Below are 9,424 nucleotides of genomic sequence, written 5' to 3'. Positions count from 1 at the left end.
GATGGCTGAATATTTTGGTTGACAAATTACTTTTACTTATAGAAGTATCTATACACCTTAAAGTATTTGCAAGTAAAACTGAATACCTAGATTCAAAACCTATGGAACATAGAAGATAGATCTATTTCTTGAAAACAAAGTACTCTTGTGGCAAAATGTGTAACTAATTTTACATGTGGCTTCAAATGATTTGGGCTTTCTCTTTAGCTTATTTTTAAAAACTTGGATTTTTTAAAAAATCAGTCTTTGAAGTCATAAAACAGATTAGCACCACTTCATTTATCCCATCGTTGCAGATAATGAGTACACAGTGTATAAGTAATACAGAAGGTATACAAGATGTGGGAGATTTGACTTGTGGAAAGATAAGTAATAAACCAATTTATCTAAAATTTGTCGCAGAGTTTTAAGTTCCTAAATTCTGTTATTGAATATGGATCTAAGAATTAACACCGAACTATCTGGGACCAATAGATCTTTACCTATGTGTAAATCAGACTTCCAAAGGGTTATCTTTCCTGTTTCTCTCAGTATTATTAGTTCAGTGCCTTAAAGGTGAAAAGGAAAATCAGTCATGTGTTTTATTTGCTTGGTCTCCTCTATGAAGGTGCTGTGAGATGGACCAGTATTCACCTTGCCACATCTCCACAAATTGGTGTCCCTCTGTGCTCTAAACCTTTGCATTTTCTGCTATAACATGCCCTCAAAATCTACCTTAAGTATCGATGAAGACCTGTAAACTCAACACGTAATGTATTTCTGGAATGTGTAAGGCACCCAACAAATGCTGATTGAATGAAGATGAAAACAATGATTTTTGTAAGCTAGACTGCAGTTTGTTTTTACAGAAATTGGCTTATTTGATAAAACAAGAGAATTGGATCATCTTTGTAATGTGGATGACCCTACATCTTAAGGGTATTTCCAATGACCTTTTCTATTGTATTAGTCAGATAAATACAATAGGGTCACAGGGACCCTACAGGGACAAAAACTAACAGGAAATATGTATATATGAAAGGGAGATACATATAAACAGGAGTTTACTGGGGAGAATTGGCTCACACAATCACAAGGTGAAGTCCCACAGAAGGGTATCTGCAAGCTGGGGAAGAAGGAAGTCAGTAGTCGCTCAGTCCCAGCCCAGAATCCTAAAAAGCAGGGAAACTGACAGTGAAGCCTTCAGTCTGTGGCCAAAGGCACGAGAGCCCCCGGCAAACCACTCATGTTAAGTCCAAGTGTCCAAAGGCTGAAGAACCTAGAGTCTGATGTCCAAGGGCAAGAGGAACAGAAGGAAGCCCCCAGTACTAGAGAGAGATGGAAGTCGGAAGACTCAGCAAGCTGGCTTACCCTACCCTCTTCCACATGCTTTGTTCTAGCTGCTCTGGCAGCCAATTAGATAGTGTCCACCCACATAGAAGGTGGGTCTTCCTCTCCCTGTTCACTGACTCAATTGTCAGTCTCCTCTAGCAACACCCTCACAGACACGCCCAGAAACAATACTTTACCAACTATCTAGGTGTTCTTCAAGCCAATCAAGTTGACATCTAATATTAACCATCACATCTGTCAAGCAACACTTTCTGGTAGAATTTTTTATTTTAGTTTTATCAACGAATTAAATGTGATTTTCTGTCCTGTTTCTATTATTTTTGCTATAATATATTGTTAATTAGTCTCCAAAGATGGCCCCTAACAAGTTTTCTCCTTGCTTTATGCACATATTTCTATATACATCAAAAGGTCGTAGTTTATCTTTTCTTATTTCCTCTAAACCTTCACCCTCTGGAATGGTCTTTTGACTGGTTTTAACCAAGGAAGGTGGCAGAAGTGATGTTGTAAGAGTTCAAAATCAAAGCCTTAAGAAGACTAGCAGCTTTACCTTCTTGTCCCTTGGCACCATGCCTTGATATGGGGAGGAGCCCAAGGTACATGGAGAGGAATGTGGGGGGTACTGGGTCTTGAAGGACAGCCCCTGCTGAGTACCAGCTGAAAGCCAGAGACAATTGCTAGACATTTAAGTGAATCATCTTGACATACCAGCAGAGTTGAGTCCCCAAATGACTGTAGCCACAGCTAACATCACATGGAACAGAACTGCCCAGGTGAGTTCAGACCACTTACAATATTATAAGAGATAACAAAACTGTGTTATTTAAAGTTGCTAAATTTGGAGATTGTTTGCTATTTATGAAAAAAGATAACTGAAACAATAGACTACCATCTTCTAGTACATAAAGACAGCTTAATTTTCTAATAATGTATGACTTATTTCTCTTGAATAGATATCTGAGTTCAAGCATTGCTCTACAGAAATGATAATATTCATCTCTCTTATTAACATAATATGCAATAGCTCTCTTATTAAAGTGGTATGTGAAAGAAAAATTGTTTTCATTCTTGGTGCTATGTGGTCACAGGTTTTGTTTATGTTGTCCCATATGTGCATGCTATACATTGGCTTGTAGTATAAACTGCTCTTTGTCCTCCAGTATTTGTTCTCCTCTTCCCTTGTGATGATAGAGCCATGATTTTTGACTGGACATTTTAGCTGCTGTAATTTCTGATCAAGGAGATACCAACGGAAATCACCCATGTAAGCTTATGGAGATTGCTTGCTCCTTCTTTGCTTCCTTTGAATGGAAGATAGATAATATATTTAGAACTTATCTTAGACCGGGGGACAAGGTCATTTAGGCAGAAAGGGGCCTGGGCCTTGCACTGTGGTGCACCATGCTCACCTTGGAATGCCTGCTAGGAGTTTCACATGATAGAGAAAAAGATTCTGTTTATTTAACACAGTTATTAGGATTCTCTGATACTTGCAGGTCAAGCCAATCCTCAGTAATCTAGCAAGTATATCAGACTCTAGGCTGAAACCTTTGCTAGTAGTCCACATTTCTAAACACATCTTTTAAAGCAAGATTGATAGGGCACATTTTTTCCCCTCAATAACACAGTTTCCTTTATATGAAATAGAAATAATCACAATCAGCTTCAATTAATTTTCTTTCTTTCTTTTTTTTTTTTTTTTTAGATGGAATCTCACTCTGTCACCCAGGCTGGAGTGCAGTGGCATGATCTCGGCTCACTGCAAGCTCTGCCTTCTGGGTTCACACCATTCTCCTGCCTCAGCCTCCCGAGTAGCTGGGACTACAAGCGCCCACCACCATGCCCAGCTAATTTTTTTTGTATTTTTAGTAGAAACGGGTTTTCACCATGTTAGCCAGGATGGTCTCGATCTCCTGGCCTCGTGATCTGCCCGCCTTGGCCTCCCAAAGTGCTGGGATTACAGGCGTGAGCCACCGTCAATTTTCTTAAGATGCCTTTAGGAAGTATGAAGTAAATGTGTTATATTGGCATCAAGGTAAACCAGAATCTTCCATATGCAAATATTTTATTTTAATAATCTTTCATTTCTAATGATGTGTTTGAATGCTAAACAGAGAAAATAAAGAAAAAGAATAAATACATTTTGGGAAAGAAGATGTACACTGATGAAAATGACACAAAACAAAATTTTCAAGGTATTATACGCACATGTGAATGATAATGTAACATATATACACACATACTGAGGAGATTTTAAAGGAATAACATAATAAGGCAGCACTAGAAGGACAATTAATTGTGAAGGCACTTAGTTTAACATTTGGGTGCCTCTGGAGGACAACTTGCAGGCATTATGGTAACATCTTAATACATAATTAAAGTAGCATGCTGATTGACTGTCTGATAGCGTCTAACTGTCTAGCAACACATGGCTGAGGCACAGGAGAGAATCAGGGTTAGTCCTGTTCTTATCGTCTTTTTTTTTTCTTTTTTTGAGATGGAGTCTTGCTCTGTTGCCCAGGCTGGAGTGCAGTGGCATGATCTCGGCTCACTGCAACCTCTGCCTCCTGGGTTCAAGTGATTCTTCTGCCTCGGCCTCCTAAGTAGCTGGGACTACAGGCGCATGCCACCACACCAGCCTAATTTTTTGTATTTTAGTAGAGATGGGGTTTCACCATGTTACCCAGGCTGGTCTCAAACTCCTGAGTTCAGGAAATCCACCAGCCTCCAGTTCGAGCTCAGGCAATCCACCCGCCTCAGCCTCCCAAAGTGTTGGATTACAGGCATGAGCCATTGCACCCGGCTTTATTATCTTAATTTAGTGAAAATACTGTTATTTCACACTTTGCTTCAGAATAGGCACAATATGAAAAAGCAGGCATGTTTTGGTATGAATGCTGGAACAGCTAACGTCATTGCCACTTCTCACTGCCCTTACATACATCTCCATTAGGAAATCTGCCTTTCTCCATTAGAATGGCAAACCTTCCGTCTACCACCCAGTTACCAATTACCATTATCTGCTATGAAGCTTAGTGTGAGTGATGAATGATAAACTTTTGTTTTCTGGATTGGCAACTTTCCCAATGGCAAGATAATATGCACAAAGAAGAAGATACTCAAAGGTGCATTTTAAATTATTTTTTAATATCGAGGGTTTTTAACCACAATACAATTTTTTTTTTTGAAAAGTTACCACAATATACCCCTACACACACAGAGGTATACACACACCATATATTCTGTGGATTCTCTTCCATAAAATATTAAGCAATGTTTTCATAAAATGAAGAAGGATGTCCTCATCTGTCACATATTAAATGTATTTCATAAAGCACAAGTATATATAATTCGTGTCACTTTTTGTCTATTTAATGTTATGACAAATGCCAGTTTTATTTATGTTCATGTCAAATTTCTTAATCCTTCAAAAATATCATATTGATTTCCTGTAAAAATGAATTTCAAGGTTCGATTGTATCCACATAACTCTTAAAATTCATCTTTCTGATTTATTGAGGCAGCTCAGCTATTTCCTAGCTAAACCATATTTTTGAAGCTAAACTATATCTTGATGGGAATCTACATAGTATAAAAACACAGATTAGAAATATGTGAAAATGTGCTTGACTATCTGTCTCTTCTTAAAAATGGAAATGATTCACAGAAAGCAGCAAATGAGAAATTTATGATTCAGTAGCAGCAACATGCAGACCATTATAGATTGTTTCTGTCACTAAAGGCTTCTCAGATACACGGAATGATGCAGTTTGGGATTCTCCTTTTGTAGTGTAATTTCCAGGAAGTTACTTGCTTGCTAACTCCCAAATAGATATTAACCGATGTCCAAATTCCTTTAAAAATTGGCAAAGTAATGCGAATCTCACCATGTCTCCGACGTTCTTTATTCTTTTGACAAAATCATAAATGTTATCTAAATGTTATCACTAAGAAAATTTTGTATGTGGACAGGAGTCTATAAAAAGTTTTCCATGTGAAGGCAGACGTATCCAAAGGTTTACAACTCCACTAGCATCCCGATTGAAATCTGAACTTGGTTCCATGTTCCTATCTTGCTTTCATGAGCTCACAGCTTCATCAATTTCTCTGCTAGTTTACAAAGGAAAGAGCAAGAGGAGTGTACAAAGTGAGAAACTATAGATTTAGAACAAACCAAAGGAAGGAATTTTAGTGCAGGTAATTGTCATTTCAGTGGCAGGTTTTTCAGAGATCTCTGTGATTTCAGTACTGGATCTCTACGTAAAAATAATATAAGCAAGACTTGTCGTTCACAACAAAAATGATTCTAATAATTATGTCAAATTCATCGCATCGTACCTGCTGATACCCTGTGAGGTAAAGAAGAAAGTTGTGAGGAAAAGATGGCCACTCCCTTGTTTAACAATGCCAATTGATGGTTGTCTCTTGGGAACATTAACCTCCAGGCTAGAATTTTTCTGTTTTTTTTTTTTGTTGTTGTTGTTGTTTGTTTGTTTGTTTTTGAGATGGAGTTTCACTCTTATTGCCCAGGTTGGAGTGCAATGGTGCAATCTCGGCTCACTGCAACCTCTGCCTCCCGGGTTCAAGCGATTCTTCTGCTTTACCCTCCTGAGTAGCTGGGATTACAGGCATGCGCCACCACATCCGGCTAATTTTGTCTTTTTAATAGAGACAGGGTTTCTCCATGTTGGGCAGGCTGGTCTCGAACTCCTGACCTCAGGTGATCCACCCGCCTCGGCCTCTCAAAGTGCTGGGATTACGGGCATGAGCTACCGCTCCTGGCTGGTGGCTGGAATTTTTCAATAGCACCTCTGTTTGCTGACAGGTATTGAACTCGACAGTGCCAGCTTCTGGAAGATTCATTATTCTCCTGTGCATTACTAACTCTAGAGGCAGGCAAAAATGCCAGAAATCTCTTGAGCAAAAACAGTCTTATATATTGTTTTCCATGACTTCCAGACTCTGGAGATTTCGATAAATGATGCAATTCTGAGCGTTTTTCCTCTAAATTGAGCCCAATTTAAACTCTGAAACTTTAGCAACAAGCATGAAAATAGTAATTATTATTTTTTTCTTGTTTTATGTGTGTATTTTACCTGCTTTTATGTAGCTTAAAAGTATTGTTTATTTTATTCCTTAAGATTCGCTCCTATTCAATAAGAAGAAATGAGACCAGCCCAGGAAACATGGTGAAACCCACTCTACAAAATACAAAAGTTAGCCAGGTGTGGTGGTGCATGTCTGTAGTCCCAGTTACTTGGGAGGCTGAGAGGTGGGAGGAACACTTGAGCCTGGGAAGTCCTGGCTGCAGGAAGCCACGACTACAACACTGCCCTCCAGTCGGATGACAGAGCAAGACCCTGTCTTAAAAAATAAAGAAAGAGAGAAAGAAAGAAAGAGAGAAAGAAATGAAATGATATTTGAGTAAAGACAAGTTTTATTTAATGAACTAGAAAGAAAGAAAGTAAAGAACAGGTAAAGAAAGCACACTTTTGGATATCAGGTAGAATACAATGACAAAATATGAGCATGCGTGTATGAATTGGTTACAGGTATTCACCTAGGCAGCTAATATGTCTTCTTTTTACATACAGCAGCATTCCGGAAGGGGTGGCAAATAGGGAGAGCAGAAAGGGAAGGTTTTGACTGTAGTACAATCCTTAGGCTAGTCCTGTTTATAGTAAAGAAACAAAATGTATTTGCTGTCTTATTAAAAGGACATTCCTTCTTTGATAATTAAACTGTGCATACGTTAAGTGTCTTCTTAATTGTGGTTATGCGTTTGCTTTTTACGTTTGGATTCATAATGACGATCACCAATTAAGCAACACTGGAAATCTGTAGTGATCAAGCGTATCAAATATACCTTTTCTCTGAAGCTGTGCAGGGGAAAACAGCCTGTTCTCCCTGAAACTGATAGCACTTTGAAAGGTAATGAGCTATGCAAGAAGCAGACAGTGAATACAGGCTTTATTTAGTGAGCTTGGGCTGGCTTGCTGTTATAGTATAAAAAATAAACATTGTAAAACAACAATTGATTTCTGATGAGTAAAAAGAATGGACTCAGACTGTTATAGCAAAAACTCAATACTCAACAATCGCTGATTTGTACACTACTATCCTTCTTTCCTAGAAACACCAAAATCTACTTTCTATTACTTATATTTTGTCATTTTCCTGCCTCAATGAACTTTACGTATATCTTAACTTTGGACTAAAGATTTTGTAGGAAATATATATGTTCTTTTTCTAAAGTTGGAGTCATTTATCTGGACAGATGGTCATGCCAGTTTAACACATTGTGCATAAATGCTATGTAGCATGGCCAGAGTATAGAATGTTCTCTTTTGTGAAATAGTTTTATTTTAAAAAGTTACTATATTATGAAAAAAACCGTACTTTGCCCATGTGTGTTACTAATTTTTCAAGAACTATATTGAACACAAAGATCAGTGTGATCATGATTTATTTTTCTTTGATTCAAAGGCTTTCATCATTATGTATAGCTGAGTTGAAGTTCCACTTAATGTTTTATCTTAGTTATTTTTCATACACTTTTGCAAGTAGGAAATACTATTTATTGAATCTGTGTTTATGCTAGGATATGACGTATGCTATATCATTTTGACCTTGTCTCTGTCATGAAATTGTTATGATCAATATTTCAGGTTTACAGTTGAGGAAACACACTCAGAGGCATTAGGTAATGTGCATAAAGATGGTAAGTGTGAAGACTGTTTCAGGAATCATACTTAAGGTAGTGATTCCTCGGTGGTGTTCTGCTCAGAACCTTTTCTTTTTTTTTGAGACTGAGTCTCACTCTGTTGCCCAGGAGTGCAGTGGCACGATCTTGGCCCACTACAACCTCCACCTCCTAGGTTCAAGTGATTCTCCTGCCTCAGCCTTCCGAGTAGCTGGGACTGCAGGCACACACCACCACACCCGGCTAATTTTTGTCATTTTTAGTAGAGATGGGGTTTCACCACGTTGGCTAGGCTGGTCTTGAACTTCTGACCTCAAGTGATCCTCCCGCCTCAGCCTCCCAAAGTGCTGGGATTACAGGCATGAGCCACCGCGCCCAGCCTGCTCAGAACCTTTGATGGTATCCCATTATGCATCGAATACACTGCAAACCTCTAGCAGACATCTCCACAAATGAATTTCAATCTGCATTTCCTCTACTTTCCATCCACTAAATTTTGTGCTTTAGCTGCAGATAACTTAGAATTCTTTGAAAATGTCCTGAGCTTTCCTTTGTACCTGCTCCATGATTTTCCCCCTATGAAACGCTCCTTTTCATAATCTCTGCCAATGAATATCCTAGTCTTTCTTCATGATGCAGATCACCTGCCAGCTTTCCATATGTGTCCCTCAATTCCTTCAGGTGAAATTAATTATCCCCTCTTCTAAGATTGCAGAATTATATTCTTTTATTAAAAAATATCTTCTGATGTGCATTTGTCTATTTCCTTGGTTCTGATTTCCACTGTTGCTTAATTGGTGATAGCCATTATGAACCGAAAAGTAAAAAGCAAAGATATAACCACAATAAAAAGTACACTTAAGCTGCACATTTTAATTATCAAAGAAGAAATTTCCATTGGTAGAGGAATACACCTTTCGGCAGGACAGCAAATAAATTTTGTTTCGTTAACAGGACTAGCCTAAGGACTCTGCTAAAATCAAAGGCTTTCCTTTTTGCTCTCCCTATTTGAACTCCTTCCGGAATGCCCCTGTATGTAAAAAGAAGACATAGCAGCTGCCTAAAATATAGATATCTTTGTAAAATGGTGGCATTTTATATATCTGTATCTTTTGCTTCATCCGTAATTATAGGTAATTATAACATATACTTTGCTTCGCCCATCCTAATATCTTGCGTACCGAGTAGGCTCTTGCATAACGAGTAGGCACTCAAAAAACAGTTTTGAGTTGGCTTTCTAGTCGATAGAATATTTTATAAATTAGCTTTTTGTGTATTCAGAAATGTTGGAAATGACAAATGACTGGTTGATTTTGGAATACCATGGTGATATACAATGTGTACATTCTATTCTAAAGATGTTACTTCAGTATTCAGCATGCAAACACT

Source organism: Papio anubis, chromosome 8, assembly GCF_008728515.1.
Source record: "Papio anubis isolate 15944 chromosome 8, Panubis1.0, whole genome shotgun sequence".
Classification (NCBI taxonomy): Eukaryota; Metazoa; Chordata; class Mammalia; order Primates; family Cercopithecidae; genus Papio; species Papio anubis.
The sequence above is the reverse complement of the archived record's forward strand: the minus strand, read 5'-3'. Positions refer to the sequence as shown.